Source organism: Poecilia mexicana, unplaced genomic scaffold (genome assembly GCF_051168715.1).
Source record: "Poecilia mexicana isolate PSO_F unplaced genomic scaffold, ASM5116871v1 scaffold_17, whole genome shotgun sequence".
NCBI classification, from domain to species: domain Eukaryota; kingdom Metazoa; phylum Chordata; class Actinopteri; order Cyprinodontiformes; family Poeciliidae; genus Poecilia; species Poecilia mexicana.
In genome coordinates, this window is record NW_028263386.1 from 17,958,994 (window position 1) to 17,975,924 (window position 16,931).

The 16,931-nt window shown below is 41.2% G+C and overlaps 1 long non-coding RNA gene across 1 annotated transcript; it reads left to right on the top strand.

Moving 5' to 3' along the window:
* Window positions 1–234: 234 nt before the first annotated feature.
* LOC106933331 (uncharacterized) lies at window positions 235–15,297 on the top strand. The gene is made up of 3 exons (XR_015765924.1): window positions 235–852; window positions 5,310–5,404; window positions 13,941–15,297. It is a non-coding gene; the product is annotated as an uncharacterized LOC106933331 (long non-coding RNA).
* The last annotated feature ends 1,634 nt before the right edge of the window (window positions 15,298–16,931 follow it).

Here is a 16,931-nt window from a genome sequence, read left to right on the forward strand (position 1 = left end):
ATACTAACTCTCACTATCTTTGTCTGGTTATCCAAAACTAGTTGTGGGATATATATATATATATATATATATATATATATATATATATATATATATATATATATATATATATATATATATATATATATATATATATATATATATATATATATATATATATATATATATATATATATATAATTGAATGTAAACAACTACAACATTTTCCTGTTTCAGCTAGGATTTAGTGAAGATTTCTCAGCAGTTGTTGGCCATTTTTATATTTCAAAATAGTTCCAGGTCAGTCTGAACTGTTACAGATTGAAAATGAGATTAGAGCCGAATATTCTTTGTGAACTTTATTTAACAACTCAGCTTTCCAAAAAAGGCGCATCTTTTTTTTTTTTTTAGCGCGTATGTAATTACGGAATCAGATTTGATTCGTTCCCATCTGCACCGGTGCTAATTGGCTGCTGGTGATAATCTACGCAGCCGTGCGTGTTTAGAGCCCCAATAATGAGGATAATTGGGACAATCGGCTCCCTGATTGACAGACACCTGCATTCATTTTCACGTTGGCTTTGATAATCCGTGCTTCCCGCCTCTCTCTCTCTCTCTCTCTCTCTCTCTCTCTCTCTCTCTCTCCATCCGAGGCGGAGTTTATCCCCTCAGCTTTCCGTGTGCGCTCTCAGTCAGCAGCCTGCGTGTGTGAGGGACAGGATGCTGTGCAGTCCGCACTAATATAGGGGACACTTTGTTGCACTAATAATCGGCGAGTTCATCGGAGGTGATACAGCTATCGATGTAATTTAGATAACATTTCCAAAGGAGGACCTGTGGAGCATAAATGAATGGAGTTAGCCCAATGAGCAAGTAAGTAGGATACCAGCTTATTAACAAGTTTTGTGTTTCTAACATGCATGACTAGCTTTTCAGCATCACTTGTGCATTTGAGTTTTCAAAGCTGAGCTATAGTATTTGTAATGTCAGTTTAGGTCATATAATTGATGCTGAAATTTGGGGGGGTAAGCAACCATAACTGCAAAAGCTGCCACCTCTAAATGTGTAGAGGTGGGTTGCACCATGCTCAGAGGGGTTTCCAGACCTTTATGTAACATAAACTGCAGGTCTGACCAGCACATACGTGGTGGGGAGACTTTTTTTATTAAGCATATGCTGAGTGGAGTTAATCTGCAAGTAAAAGTGTTGATGGGTGCCTCAACCTAGACATGCGTAACTTTGTTTCAACTTAATGCCAGAAAAAACCATAAAAGAGAGTAAATGTGTTTGATTATGGTGAGAATCTCGTTCTATCTATGTGTGTGTGAGGGAATATGTGTGTGTTTGAGAGAGACGGAGAGAGAGAGAGAGGTGGGGGCGGGGGGAGGGTTGGAGGGGAGTCGGTGCAGAAGGACCATAGGAAGGCTCTCTCCATCTATCCTTCCTCTGTATGTATTCCCTCTGCGGGGCGGCCCCTTTAAGAGACAGCGGGTCAGATTGTGTCTTTGGTTATCTAGCTGTATGAGTTTTAATTTCATAAAGCTAGAGAACCGAAAGTACGAACTGACGCCGAGCACTTCGGAGCTGACGGCCGACTCTCCGCTCGGCATGAAGGAGGAGGAGGAGGATGCCGGGGCGGACAGCAGCGAGGAGGAATCGGCAGGGACGGATGCTGAGCGCCGCCGCAGCTGGAGCAGCAGCAGGAGGAGGAGGAGGAGGAGGAGGAGGAGGAGGAGGAGGAGGAGGAGGAGGAATGATGGAAGGAGCTTGGGTGAAACTACCTCCGGGATGAATTGAAACCATCCTCGTTGCCGACAACGCTTACGGGGAGCCACCTGCCTGCGTGCGTGTGTGTGAGGGCGTGATTGAACCTGCTGGACTCGTTGATGTCTCGGCCTGTTTATGTCCAACAAATGTGTCCAACTTTGGGACATACGGGCGTGCTGCGTGTCGGGAACGACCCTGAACGCCCTTAAAGCGGGATGTTTGTAGTTCTCATAACTATGTGGGTGTTACACCGGTAATATCTTGAGGGAGCGACAGAAATAGTTAAAGGGTTCACGTGATTGGTCGATCCACGGCTCACGTGACAGTGTTGGCAGCAGCAGAATCAGTCGAGGGCTTTCTGTGATGTGTCACGCGTGTTGTGATTGCATGTTTGTCCGAAAGTGCGTGTAGACTTCATTTAGGCAAGTAATGTGCGAATGCCCTCTGACTTTAAAACGATAATATCCAAGACGGTGATACCCAAACGTTTAGCCAAACATTTCCATATGGACCACATGCAGGTAATGGGCCTTAACTGGGATTATCTGCAGGTTACACACTTTACCATAAGCATGTGAATTGCTTATAGTACAAGATTGATCACTCTGGGTAAAATGTGGGATTCGTAAAGGTCTTACATGTAGCTATTCTACAATGGTCCAAAAATACTCATTTGGGAATTTTAAGGCTGTTGCAGTATTTTTGGTTTTTTGGATGTGTAAATAATATTGCTTGATCTATTATGTTAGTTTAATCCTATGAGAGCAAACATTTTTAAAAAATCTACCAAATGTCAGCAGACTACAAGGGCAGCCTTTCAGCTTTGTACAGCTTTCATGCAAATACTGCATTATGTCGCAATATGGTTGCAGATTTGCCAAAAGTGTGTGATTTCAATACATCTTGATCCAGACTAGATTGTTCTTATCAACCACTTGAGACCCAGCTGAGACGTCCATACAGCTCCTTGCTTGTTTTGCTGACATATTTAAAGCCGTAGCATATGTCGCTTGGAACTTGTTTCTGTGTTTTTTACTATTTTTGGATCAGGTAAGTCACAGTTTTCCACTCGGCTGTATAGAGTTTTCATTACAGCCTCATAAGGGATGAACGTGTGTTTGTGCCCTTATCTATCCAGAAGTGGAGGGAAAAAAAAGATTTTTTTCTTCTATTTATATATATATATATTTCAGTTTTAGCTGCCTTGTTGTTCCTGAAGGTCAAATTATTCAATTTGTGGGAAATTACAAATGTTTTATTCTGGCAATTGTGAACTCACTCTGCATTTTCTGTGCGCCCTTTGTATGGGAGCATCATTTCCTTGTGTGCTCCACATTCACTGAAGTCACAAAACTCTGGCCAGCATGCAGATGTCTTCAGTAATTCTGTAGTGACTCGATACATTTGACAAAATTTACACTACTAAGGCTTTGCAATCGAGCGGACTGTAGAGTGAACCATGAGGTATGAATTAGGCCTTACTCAGATTATGTGGGCCCACTCAGTGGTCATCCACTCACATGGGGCCCACACACACACACACACTGACTGAGAGGTGCTATCTCACTAAACACTAATGTGTTTTTAACTACTGGCCAAACTTGAAAGATATCTCTAAACTATGACTCTACAGGACTAGAAATGTTTCAGTTTGCTGTATCATGTCATAAAAAATATAACAAGCAAGAATATATCCTCGTTCGTTGCACGATTGTACGATAGGTTGAAGATTACGAGTTATGCATGTCCAGTTTTGAAATTGAAACTAAAAAGATAACTAAAAGCTGGTTTGACGTCAAAACGGCAAGAGTGATGGTTTCTTTCCAACCAACTAACGTTCCAGTCTAAAATGGCCGCCTTGTGTATAAAATTTGCAAAAAGCAATTTATCTGCATTTCTTTCACTCTTTCACACCACCTTTTGTGAGTGGGTGCTACCATGTTAAAACTATCATAGTATAGGATTATATTAAGTTATCCTAATCACAGAGCATATCTGCAAGCAAATCCAACTGCTTTTCAAGCCTGGAACTAAAAACATTTAAGATGGATTAAATATAAGCCATTGTAGTTTACAGTGTGAGTTCTCATTGCTTCCTGTCGATACGATGATCCATTATGGTGAAAGAACACATCATTTTGTCTTTTGGTGCTATTGAGTTCAATACCAATCAAACCCAACTAGCATTCCTATTAATAAGGAGATCTGTAGTTTTTATTCTTTGATAGAAATTTATCAAAATATACCCATTAGTCTCTGACCTAACAGGTATATTTCTAACTGGGCTGGTTTAGGAGGATTTCTGGGACAGGAGAGAGGCCTGGTGTCTGAATCACACTCTGTTAGGCATGCAGTTGTGGATGGATTTGATCTTTGAGGTACATATCGACTTCTAGGTTTTTAAGCCTCGTCCATGTGAAAATACTTCTTATAAAACGACCTTTGCTTCACACAGTCACAATATCATCTATGGATATCCTCATTTTTGTAAAAAATAACACAGCTACGTAGCTATGCTATGCGTCTGTGTGCTGATGCAAGTCAGGCACTAAAATTGACCAAAAACAAAATGGAAATCATGAGTCGTGTGCTCAAAGCTTTCTTTTGTTGCATGCAGTGAGAATTGGACTGATAATTAGCTCAGAGATGGAGCTGCATCATTCATTTCATCTAGTTGCTTAATGAACATCCAACATAAAAAACAATTAAAACATCTCACATTTTGAAACTTTACTTTGGAAATGTTAAAAATGTGCTCACCAAGCACCCATTCATTAGAAAGATAAGCAAAAATGCATATTTTGTGAATCTGAAACCAAAAACCCTGGTCCATCATACAACAAAGGCCTTGCTCACCTGTTTTTTTAACAAGCTTTTAGTCATAGTTGGACATGGAAGATGCATTCAAATTTGTTTCACTATAAGTAAATTGTTTTTCCATTCGCCTGCTCGGTAATAACTAAATAGGACATCGGCTGTAGAGTTTGATCTATTCTTGGCGCAGAATTGGAAAGCCTCAAAGATGACTGAATATCCCTGAAGTCCCAGCATGCTCCATTTAGACCATGACTGACAGTATTTGATGTGCACTGTTGAACAAGAGTGCTCAAATCTGTTTTTTTGTTGTTATGTACGTATCTCTGGTTTTGATGTCAGGCAGAGCAAATATAAATTGGTGAAAGGTTAAATTATGCTGAGGTTATGAAATTTGTATTTTATGCTCAATTTAAGATCAAAGGGTGTTTTTTTTCTTCTTTTTACAATCATTGTATTCATACACTGTCACATATTTCATTAAACTGCCTAGAAAAATATTTAGTCCACCATCTTTTTGGATTTTGTAACTTCCAATTTTTTATTGCATTTCTATATCTATTAAGCAAGATTTATTTTATGCATAATATTGTATTTAGTTAAGTAGAAATTAAGAGAAATCAGAAAAATACAACAGACTGCCATTGTGGCAAGGTCAACACAAATACATGAATTCCTTTGTGAAAATAATCAATAATACTCTTTCTCATATACAGTGCTTCAATAATTGTTTTATTTTGTATTTGCAGGGAAATGTTGTCAGTGCTGCTCCAGAAGGTTGCATTAGCCGGCGTTGAAGAAAATCTGCCAGTAAACAGGATGAGGAGCGACTGTCAGCCTGCAGGTAAATATTCAAAATGGCAGAACTCATGATGTCGAGTGTAGATGTGCAGGAGGTTGTACGTCCGCTGCAAAAAAAAACAAAAAAATCAGGAGATGTTGGAAGCTTGAAGACAATTTTGCTTATAGAGTTGTTTGCTGCAGAGCTTTGCAGGCGGCTGATTGTTATCCATATTATGGGGTTGAAGGTGGAAAAAGACAAACGAAGACAGCATGAATTGAAAAAGTCTCTGGGTCAATTCACCTTTTTGCAAATTCACACCACAAATAGTATTCATACACTCACATTGCCATTTTGTTCCAACAGTCAAACCATTTCCTGTGTACTGAAACTTTTAAATATCAGTGTCTCTCTTTTCTTTGGAAGCATTTTTCATTAATTATGGAGGTTAATAATTGTCATGAAAACTCTCAAATCACATTTAGTTTATTGTATGTTCAACGCTTAAAAAGGTTTTTAATCTCAATTGATTCTTATGAAATAAGAAAGCTTATGACCGCTGATCAAACCAATATAAATCTAAGGAACCTCATCCTCTTGTGGCTAATATTTAATGGACTCGCAGAACAATATTTCTCAAACAGCTGACATCAGTAACATATAAAAAAAATGACGTGATTGTCAACAGTGGCGGTTTTTCATTGGGCACTATGTCTCGCTGCTTAGGATGGCCTGACTTTATGGATGGTACCAATAACTAAAGTCGAAAACACAGTCTGTCCCTGAACAAGTATAGATTATGAAATGTCCAGTAAATGGAGAGTGAGGGAATCTTGTTTTGTGCATCGTGCACTGTAAAAAAAAATAAATAAATAAATAAACATTAACGACCAAACAGTATGTAGTGAATCATGTTAAAGTTGGTGTCTGAATTGTATCTTTAAATATGCTACTGGTGCTTCTATGGAGGGGAATCTGCACTGCATTTTCCTGTTCAATATCTAAAAACCTGCATCGATTAAAATGTGGGAAATTTCTGCTTTTCACAAAAATAATTTAAAAGTAATTTAGAGATGAGTTAAACATTTATTCTATTTTTGAAAACGTGAAAAAGGCTGACTCACCTTGGATGCCATCTAACCATAAGTCACAACAAGTTACTAAAGGTGGCATCAAAACTCCTCCATCAGTTTCATTTATTTAGTAACAAAGTGACAAACATTACACAGGTGTAAAATAACCTGCGTACAAGAGGAACATCTTTGTTATAAAGTTGGTGATGAGTCAGACAATTTGTCCTTAATCAGATATGACTGGTGATCAACAGTTCAAACGCAGCTAAAATTATGATTTCCTATACATTTCATGCATCAAAATTCCCATTGTTCTTCAGATAGATGTTTGGGAAGAATGTTTTGATGCAAAATGGAGGAATAATTTTGTTGTTCCTCGATTTTCTGTTGGACTCATAAACTCGTTTTTACATCTTAAAAACTTTAGGACAAAAAAAGTAAATCATTTAAACCTTATAGAAAACTAAAATTTGCAAAGGAAATCCTGTTCTGTGCATTTACTCTCTTATAATCCCAACAGAACAAGTTCTAATCAAATACAAAGGCTCATTTGAGACATCTGCTCTTATTTTTAGCATAAGACCCAAATGTCAAACGAATAACATTTGTATACATGAAACGCACAGTGTGTGACGGCGCTAGGCTGCATGCTGCAGTGTAAACGTCCTGATCTGAGCGAATGAACCAGGGTCTCCATGTTGAATTCCATCATTACTCTCTTCTTTGAAGTATTTGCATTTTTTTTTTCCATTTTGCGCATCACGCCCCTCACCTTCCTCGCTCTCAGACACATTCAGCTTTCTGTTTCCTTCTCTTGCATTCAGCTGTTTTTATCCCTTTAACCACCGTGATCCCATTTGTCAGGTAGAGTGTGCCGTAGGTGCAGGAGAGGTGGCCGTGTAATCTTTGCTGCAGTTCTTTATCCCGTTAGGAGCATGGAGGCTCGCCTAGGGTTTGGACCTGCTCATGTGGAAAGAGTGTTTGGGTGGCTCTGTCCATTTCTACCCTAATGCCTCGACAAGCCACCTCCCCTTATCTAAAGTCGCGCGATTAGCATGGGCACAATTTGCAAGAGCACGTTCGTATTTTAGCAAAGTGTGCAAATATTTTGAGAACAAAATTCCACACTTTGTTCAGTGTTTTTGCCCTTTCGGGTTTCAAAGATGCATGGATGAAATAAACATGTTTTTTGCTAAATCTTAAAACGGTAACGGGGACGTCTCAGGACTTTTCCCATGACGAGCTGAGAAATTAGGAATTAGATGTTAACTGCATATTGTCAAGCAAGGTCACATGTTCATGGTAGCACAACCTTGGAGCCCCAATAGAAAGCCCAGTTATTCAAATTTGCTGTGGAGCTCTTTAAGTCACCAAGATTTTCCCAAGCTTTACATTAGCATATGCAAGGAGGAGCCTGTCCTGCTGTTTTCTAAAGTGGATGTAAATTATAACCACAGTATTATACAGGCTGATGGGAGATAAATCTCTGCAGTAATGCAATGCACCCAGTTGCAATCGTGGGGGTAGAAGGGGTGGGAGGATTTTGAGTTTGTGTGTGAAGGAGGGGTACTGTACAAAAGCAAGTGACAGATGGAATACAGACCAGCGAAGCTCTTGCTATCCGTCATGCTAAACTGTCCTTTCATCAGCTTTTGCTTTGCAGATTCTTTGCTTCATTTGTGAGAAAACTTAAAAGCTAGTCCCAGAACATGCATTAGGTAGAGCTGTGTCGTCGGCGAGACGGTTTAGAAAGTGTGCACTTAGGTTTTTAAAACAAATATTAACATGGGAGGGGGAGATTAGCAAATCGAAACTTGCACTTGTGCGGTCCGAAAAGGCTGAGGGTCTTCAGGCCTCACGAGCCGAGTGGAGATCTCTTTGGACTCGCTATGCAAACTAGGGCTTGAATAATGAGATGTATTTATGAAGGGCTGGGAAGGGGGTCCTGCTTTTGAAACGGCATGCTGGAGTCTGAATGGAACAGAAAGAGGAGGAGGGAGGTGATGGTGGGGGGGGGGGTTCTTGGACAAGAGAGAAATGGGGTGCATGGACAGAAAAGTGGGGGTTATGAAGGGGGGGCCCCCAAGCAGTCTAGGCCTCAGCCAGGCAGCTGTGAAAAGGGGTCCCGTCTTTTTCCCACGCCCAGCAAGACGCGAAACACTGCCGCGGCTCGCTAGGGTCAAGTCCCGTCGCTAATATATACACACACATATACATAGGCACATGCACACGCATAGAGAGCAGAGACGGTGCAACATAAAAGTTGTGCAAATTAACAAGCTGTCTGGGAGGTGACACGGAGGGGGGGTCGCCTGCTACTCCTTCCTGAATGCGTTGCACTCCCATCAGGGGTCAGCGGGCTTCACGAGACAACAGTTGGGTCATAACTTCAACTTGAACTTAAAATTTAGGCTGAAACAGTAAAGGACTTGATTTATCTAAAATTCCACTTTGTGTTTGCCCCTTTTGAGAATATATTTAATATTTCTCTCCTAAAAACAGTACATACAGATTATTGAAAATAGAATACGAAAGAAATTGAAAACGATAGACATCCTTGCACATAACGCAGTTGTGCATTAACTCAAAGTTTCTATTTAAAAGCCAAACGTTTTAAATAATTTTTGCAATATCCTCATTAATTTTTGCAGAATCTGATGCTTCCATTCACTGTTAAACTTGGCTTCATCAGTGGCATCACCTCAAACTCGCAGTCACGTTTGCATGACCACAATGAAACTTGTATTCATTTTCTGAAAATGCAAGTAAACCCAAATCATCCTAAAGACTTCCACATTTACATTTTAGGGGCTTTGTTTTTGTCCCAAAACATGCCTCATAATTTTATTGTTAACAGATATGCCTCATTTATGTCTGCAATACGAGTTCACACACATTTATTTAAACATCACAAAGATCTACTTCTATTTTTTTTTTTTTTTCCCCTTTGGTCCCTCCCATACATCCCTTCTATCCCTCTCTGGATGAGGCATGGCACACCAAACAAAATGGTGCAGCGTTCACATCCCTCCCGGCTCACTTCCATCGCTGCATCAGGGATTCACAGAGTGGTGTCACACTAATTCAGGTCCCCCTGCCTCCTGGAGCCCTTTGCTTTAATTCTAATCTGAGGGGGAAAAAAAAGAAAAATGTACCGTCTATCCTTGTGAATAGAAGAACAGACGTCCTATCGTCACTCTCGCTCTCTCTTCCTGCCTCACTCTCCCTTGGTCTCCAACTCATCTTGCTCTCCTCATTATCATGTTCCCTCCTATTCAGATGAGCTTCAAAATAGAGAGGGAGAGCCTCTCTAATTAGCTCTGTAAAGATGCTTTGTTGTGGTCAGTGCGGCCGCCAGTGTGTGCATTGAAAGGAAGATGTGTGACAGCTAGTGTTGGCATTGAGAAAGTGTGTATAGGGCCCTTAATGAGGTTTGTTAGCTGAGTGTGTATCCCGCTGTTTGAGCGCATTTACGGCTGCCTTTGAAGGAACAGAGATGAAGAGAGCGAAGGAGTCTTTCAGTGTGGTGTGGCAGGTTGCAGGATGCAGATGATGCATTGTGCTCCGCCTGGTTTCCATCCGAATGGCAAACGCGAGGTGGGTTGTGCTTTACATGCAGACTGTTTGGGATAACTGTGGGAAATTTACTACGGTCACAGTTCCTGTCAGAAATGGACTCGAATATTTACCGAGTTATCCTGGAGAAAATGTACCAAAGAGGCTGCTGTATTGTTTAACAAAATAAAAGCTTGCATCTTTGCTTAAAATGTGATGCATTAAAAAAGGGTAAATGAGGGTATTTTTTATTTTTTTTTTACAACGGAGAGTTAAAGTGCGGTAGCATCAGAAAAACAGCGTTGATTATGGACGGCTGAAACCAGATGAAGGTGGAGGGAAAGGGGGAAAAAAGAGGTTAGGAAATGAGGGATTTTGTAGAGCCACCGAGCCAGCCTGCTGGGCCTGCCTGCTGCCTCAGAGATTGTAAACTGTCACTCAGGATGCAGACACAGAGGCAAGACAGAAATCATTTGCCCATATTACCCTCCAATACAGGAGCCGCCGTTAACATGTCCCCTTGTTCCCCATCTCCCTCTCCATCTGCAGCTGGTATTTTTCTGCGCCTCTGCCCGTGCACATGCATGTATATGAACTCGCCGCCCCTCCGAGAGGTTTTTCTCCTCTCTCTTGATAAAATGAGTCAGCTTGCAACATGCTCTCCCCCTCATTGTTCGATGGTTCGTTGCCTCTCCGTAGGAGGCAGGCAGAGAGTGTTTGGGCTCTTTTTTCCCCTGTTTTACCAGTTTACCAGTGTAATCCTTTACACTGGCACAATGAGCTTTCACTCCAGCCACAGGATTCTATTAGTCTCCCAGAGAGGCGTGGGATCTCCATAAACATTTTTGAGCTTCTCTTGCAACTCCCTCCTAACCATCTTTGCAGCCTCGTGGCATCAAACATCAGGGCTGGGAGTTTCTCCTGCTTTAAACGACAAGATCCTCCTCCCCCCGCCCCCTCATTATGACTGAGGAGATTTACCTGCAGAGTAAAAGCGTATGCACTTACCAACATCTTTGCTGGCACGTAACGGCACAGTGAAATTCACTAAAACTCTTCTCGTATCTGACCTCGGACCGTTTAACCCGCCACTTTCTGTATCAGCTTTGCTCCCAGAACAATGCATCTACACCGAGCAGAAGCAACAAGCATGAGCTCAATCTGAAGAATTGTACTTTCAGAAGAATCAGTTTAAAATGCCTTTTTTTTTTTTTTAACTAGATGCCAAAAAAAGGTGAGATCATGACGAGAGTTTTCTTGGGCTGTATTCCCCTCCCACACCTGCTGCTGCACACTTCTGGTCAACTGGCTGAAAGAAGGTCTCTACACATTTCAGCTAGCCTACAAAAACAAATGTGGCTTCTTAATAATTTATGGGCACGAACAAACATGAGCAAGAGTGTCTGTCACCATTACAAAGCTAACCCAGTTTACAATTAGCGGTTGCTAGTGGCTTGTATGCAGAATGGCTACCTTAGCCGATAGCCTGACTAAATTAAAAATCAGCTTGTGAGGGCAAGAAACGGAGGCTAAAAATCTATAAGTTTTAGTTATAAGCACATTTAAGTTGACATTTTAACCAAAATGTTTTATTTTAACAGAAGTATAAATAGTTGTTCCTTTCCTTTCTTTTACCTAAGAACAATTTGATTATGTTAAATATGTTTTTATCAAAATTTTTGACACTACTTGTGGTGTTTTTGCTCTAGGTTATCATACTGTAAGTGTCTAATCTCATAGCTTGGTGTGTGGACCTTACCCGTCTGACATTTGAGGTGAAATGACAACTGGAGCTAATGAAAGCTCTAAGCTGCCAAGGTTTGCAGATGCAAGACAAAGTGTCAGCTTTCTTGTTGACATTTGGTTTGAGGTGGTAAAAAAAATAATCCATATTATGAATTCAATGCAGAATTTGTATCCAACATAAAAGGACAAAAGTGTGTCCACTGATTTTGATGTCGGTGTGTAAGAACATGAAAATTTATATTTTTCAATTAAAATACAACATTATCCTGACTTACTGATTTTCAGCCTTTCGACCTTGAAACACCAAGCAAAGGGAGTACCAGCATACTGAATGGTCAACTATCCCAGCTTCAGGTCTTGTATCCAAATTCCTGTTCTTACTATGACGTGTCGTCTGTATTCTACAACTCTGCTGCAGGACTGAATGGTGAAATTTCGAAAAGGCAGCACATGTTATGTCATTAAGCTGAACGCCTGAGTAATGATAATTAATGGCTAATTAATCAATGCAATAACTGTTTTGCCACGTTCATGTAAAAGAAAACATTTCGTACAAAAATAACAACAAAACATTAATAGCAATACCTCTGACTGCACATCATGGATGTGCATAACGTTAACATTCAATAGATATTCTGTCCATCTGTTGTATTTTCATATGTATGGATGAAAGCAGATATTTGTATTTGACAAAATATGTATGCATGTAAAATTTCTTGTTCAGAATAAAAAGGCAAAAAAGACAAATATTGAACAAAAATTACAATCAAATGAACATTATGATATCTAGAAGAAGATTTCTTGGACAGCTATATTATTCAGACAGATTCAGGTATTTAATTTTATTAAAGTATCGCAGAGGAAACTAGCTAATAAAAAATAAGTATCTGAAGTCTTTATTTCGTGCTTCAAAGGTCATCATCACTGTTGAGGAAATTATTACATGATGCGTCTTACATAATTCATTTCAAACCTGAAGAATTTCCACAGCCTTTGTACCCTGATCATTTCTTCTTTTTATCACAGTAATAGTTCTCAATATTGCTAAAAAGCATTTCAGAGATTTTTCAAACGTCATGATTTGTGATGCTGCCTGTGAGATTTATTTCTGTCTCTCAAGTCCAAAGCCACGGATCACAGTGCTCGCCTCTCCTCTGTCCCCCCTGCACCCAAACATATCACTCTTGTTCCTGTTTGTCTCTCTCCCGCCTCCCTGGGCCCTCTCTCGGCTCCCATCTTAATAATGCCGCTCTTTTCTTTCACACCGCGTGGAGGGCTGCCCTGAACCAACATTGTCCCTTGCACTGCCTCTGGTGGAGGGGATGGGGGCCATTGTGTGTGAAGGAATGGCGAGTTAACACCCATGCCTGAACCCCCTCAATGGGGGCATTGTGTCTGAATCTTCCTCAAGCTCACCCGATCTCGCCCCCACGTCACCTTCCTCCCCAGCAGGGCGAACCAGGGGCGACTTGGGCTGCTTTGCTATTATATTATTATGTTTTGATTCTTTTTGGTTTTTTTGTCGTTGGGTTTTTTTGTTAAAGCGGCACGTAACGGCACAGTGAAATTCACTAAAACTCTTCTCATATCTGACCTCGGACCATTTAACCCGCCGCTTTCTGTATCTTATTATTTTTTTAAAGCAACTCAAAATGCGATGAATATGCTTTGTAGCTGGTTTGAAGGAAATTCGAGGGCTGGTGGGTGTACGGTTGCAAAAAGGAGGCCCCAGCAATTCATTTTTTTTTTCCTCAGAAAAGAAAAGAACAAAGAAGCACACAAAGGACCTTATCGTATTAGCATGATAACGGCATTCAGAATACTTTCAGAATATTTCAAGACGAATCTCAACAAAGAACTCTGTGAAGATGAAATTATTACCGCTATTTTCCAAATGAAGAGGTTATAGTGTGATTATTTTAACCTGGAAGATTTAGATTTATATGTAGCCCTTTTACATGGGAGCAGAGACGACTGCTTTGGTTTGCACACAGCAGTTTGAGCATTTTTATTTGTTTTTTTTTTTATTGTTGTTGTTTTTGGTGTGTGCAGCAGCGAGAGCCTTGGGGCGGGTTACAAAAGAGCAAGTTGGCGTTTTCTTCCCACATATTTTTAATCAAAGTGTTAGTGTTTACATTTGCATTTGCATTGAGCAGAGGGATGCTGAGTGCTAAAGGTGAGATTTTGAAAAACACTCTGCTTTGCCTTGTTTTGTTTTTTTTCAGATGGAAACAAGGGTGGGTGGCTGGAAGGCTGGATAAAGGCTGGTGGATGACTGAACCTGGTGACCCAGTGCAGCTCATCATCATTGCCGGGGGCCTCTCGTCTTCTTCCTCGTCTCCCGTGGCTCGTACCTCCATCCAGGGGTCTAGCGGAGCCCAGCGAAGCCCAGCCGGGGAGCTAGTGAGTGGGCTGGGAAGGATGGAGAAGGTCCCTGAAGGCAAAAATCACCTCTGGAGCTATCAGCGTGCTAGAGAAATCGATATGAAACACAGAATCTTCACAGCTTTGAGTGGGGTTTCCTGTGTTTTTAAGTGTGTGGCCCGGAGGCCCTGCAGACCTGCAAAGGACATCCCCTGCGTGTCTCTCTCAGCTGCAGCCCCGGCTCCTTCTCTGGACCCTGATCTCCACTGGCTGCGTGTGGTTCTGCTGAAGGGGTGTTTCTCCCCAAATGATACCCAGAGTTTTAAAAGACTGCTCTGAGGCATATTCCTTTCTCCTTCCCCCCCATCACGAGATTGACACATCCCACCACCTTCTGCCTCTGGCAACCAGCTTGGAAGTTCTCCCTTTGACTCACTCTCCATCTTCAGCTCATCCACAGCTTATTCCCCAACTGGCTTTCACATTTGACAAACAGACACTGCGATCTTTATTTTCCACCTCCACTCTTGGCTTGCACTTCCAATGATGAGCTCCAGACAGATGTCTTTCAAAAGCAGACGCACCGGAAAATGATGGTTGAACTTTTTTTTTTTTTTTTTCCCCATCATGCCTATTATTCAATTTGAGACCATTCATATTATTAACTGGCTGGAAAGAGAAGAGGACTGAAGATCAGAAACCTTTCAGTGGAGACAGTGAAATGGCAAGTATCTCTGTAACAGAATCAGAAATTATCTGAAATACTGTGTGTGTGTGTGTGTGTGTGTGTGTGTGTGTGTGTGTGTGTGTGTGTGTGTGTGTGTGTGTGTAAAGTTTGAACACCTTTTGAATTTTGTCACATTACCAACACAATCATTTTTATTAGGATTTTATCTGACAGATCAGCTCCAAGTAATGGATAGTTGTAAAGTAAAATGGAAATGATGCATCATTTTTAAAGTTGGTGTAGCTTATCTATGAATGAAGCCCTCAGTAGTTAATGTAGAAATATTTTGGGGTGTGTCTCCGCCAACTTTGAACATCTAGACAAAAGAGCTCAAGCTCAGTCAGATTGGACAGAATCTCACATTTGCATTTCGTCGCATTTTTTTTTAAGTCACAGGTCTTCAACAATGTTGTTCTGATCAACCTGAAGGTAAAACCAACTCTCACCTTTTAGTTCAGATTAAGCTTTCGATTTCAGTAGAATAGAATATGAATATTCTTTGCTCCAAACGCTTTCAGAAAATCTCTGACTTTCCGTAGGGTCATTTTCCTGCTTAGAGGTGAAAATCTGTCTAGTCTCAAGTGTTTTGCATCATGTTTACAGCATGATGCTGCCTCCACCATATTTCTCCTCAGAGATGCTTTGTTCAGGGTGATGAGTGTTAGTTTTCTGATGCATTTACATTTTTGCATGTAGGAAAAACGTTTACTGTCTCTTAAATGGCTTGAAACAAACTATAAACTAGACTTCCTGTTGCTCCCTTTGTTCCCCTTTTTACCAGATTCATGCGACGTATAGTTGTTTGAGTTAAACGGGCTTCTTGGCTGCTTCTCTGATTAATCCTCTCTTTGTCCAGACCTGTCTGTTTTGGTGTCCAGCCATGTTTGGGCAGTTTTTCATGCTCTTTCCAGCTTTGGTTGATGGATTGAACGGAGCACTTCAGAAATGTTTTATTCGCTATCCCTGTTTTAATCTTCTCCAGAACTTTGTTGTCGTCTGCTGTGTTCCTTGGTCTTCATGATGCCGTTTGCTCACTAGTATTCTCCAGCAAACCTCACAGAACATCTGGATTTATACTGACATCAAATTACATACAACTGGACTATTTGGTTGCTCTGCTTTTTAAACAAAAGTATTGGTAAAAAGTTAGCCTGGACACAAATCCACCCTCATGTTAATGCTATGTTGTGGCGTTTTGTTGCGTAAAATCTCTTTTAAAATGCACTGGGATTTGTGGCTGTATCATGACAAAATGTGGACAAGGGTGTGAATGCTTTTGCAAGGTGCTGTATGAATGAGAGACAGTGACTCTAAGAACTAAATCAGCTGACTTTACTGGAGTACTTTTGCTCAAAAATGAAAGTGATCATTTGAGAAAGCCTTTGAACAGACGGAGTAAATGTTCTAGAATAGAAAAAGCTCTGTGTGCATGAATGTACTGTACATGCTTGGCCTTTGGAGAGTTCGAGTGCAATCTGCAGCAGCAGCAACACTGTAAAAATCCCAAAAGCTCCCAAACTGCTGTCACCATCAGCGTGATGCAGCGTGGCTCGTTTCCATCCAGATGGGCACAGCTTCAGACAAAATGGCTGCCGCTCTTTCCTCCTCTGCCAAAGATGGCGAGTGCATCGCTGTCGTCTGCCATCTGTGCATCCGTTAACTGTCGTATGTAAATCCGGGGCTAATTGCATTTGCATAACCTCTATAACCAAAGGCGGCGGTGGCACTCTTCACCAATGCCGGATCCAGCGAAGGCGGCGTTGGCGGGGAAAACAAGCCGGAGCGAGGGGATGTTTGTTTTTTCCACTCCGGGCTTCAACTGTTGGGAACCTCGTAAAACATTGGCTGGGCGTTTTAGCGTACACGAGATGAAGCGTCTAGACGTTCAGTGCCATATGGTGCTCGTGTTTGCATGCGATTTCCCCGCATTGCAAATGACACTGTACAAAGGATTAAGCCGGAGCTTTGTTTAATCAGATATCACCCCGTCACACATTCACACACACAGACGTACATAATGCACAGATTAGCCAAGAAAAGAACGTCCGGCGGAGTCTAATTAAGTCGAGGGGCTGCGGGCCCAATGAAGTCCAGAAGCACGCCGACCGAGATGGTCTTGTGTTCA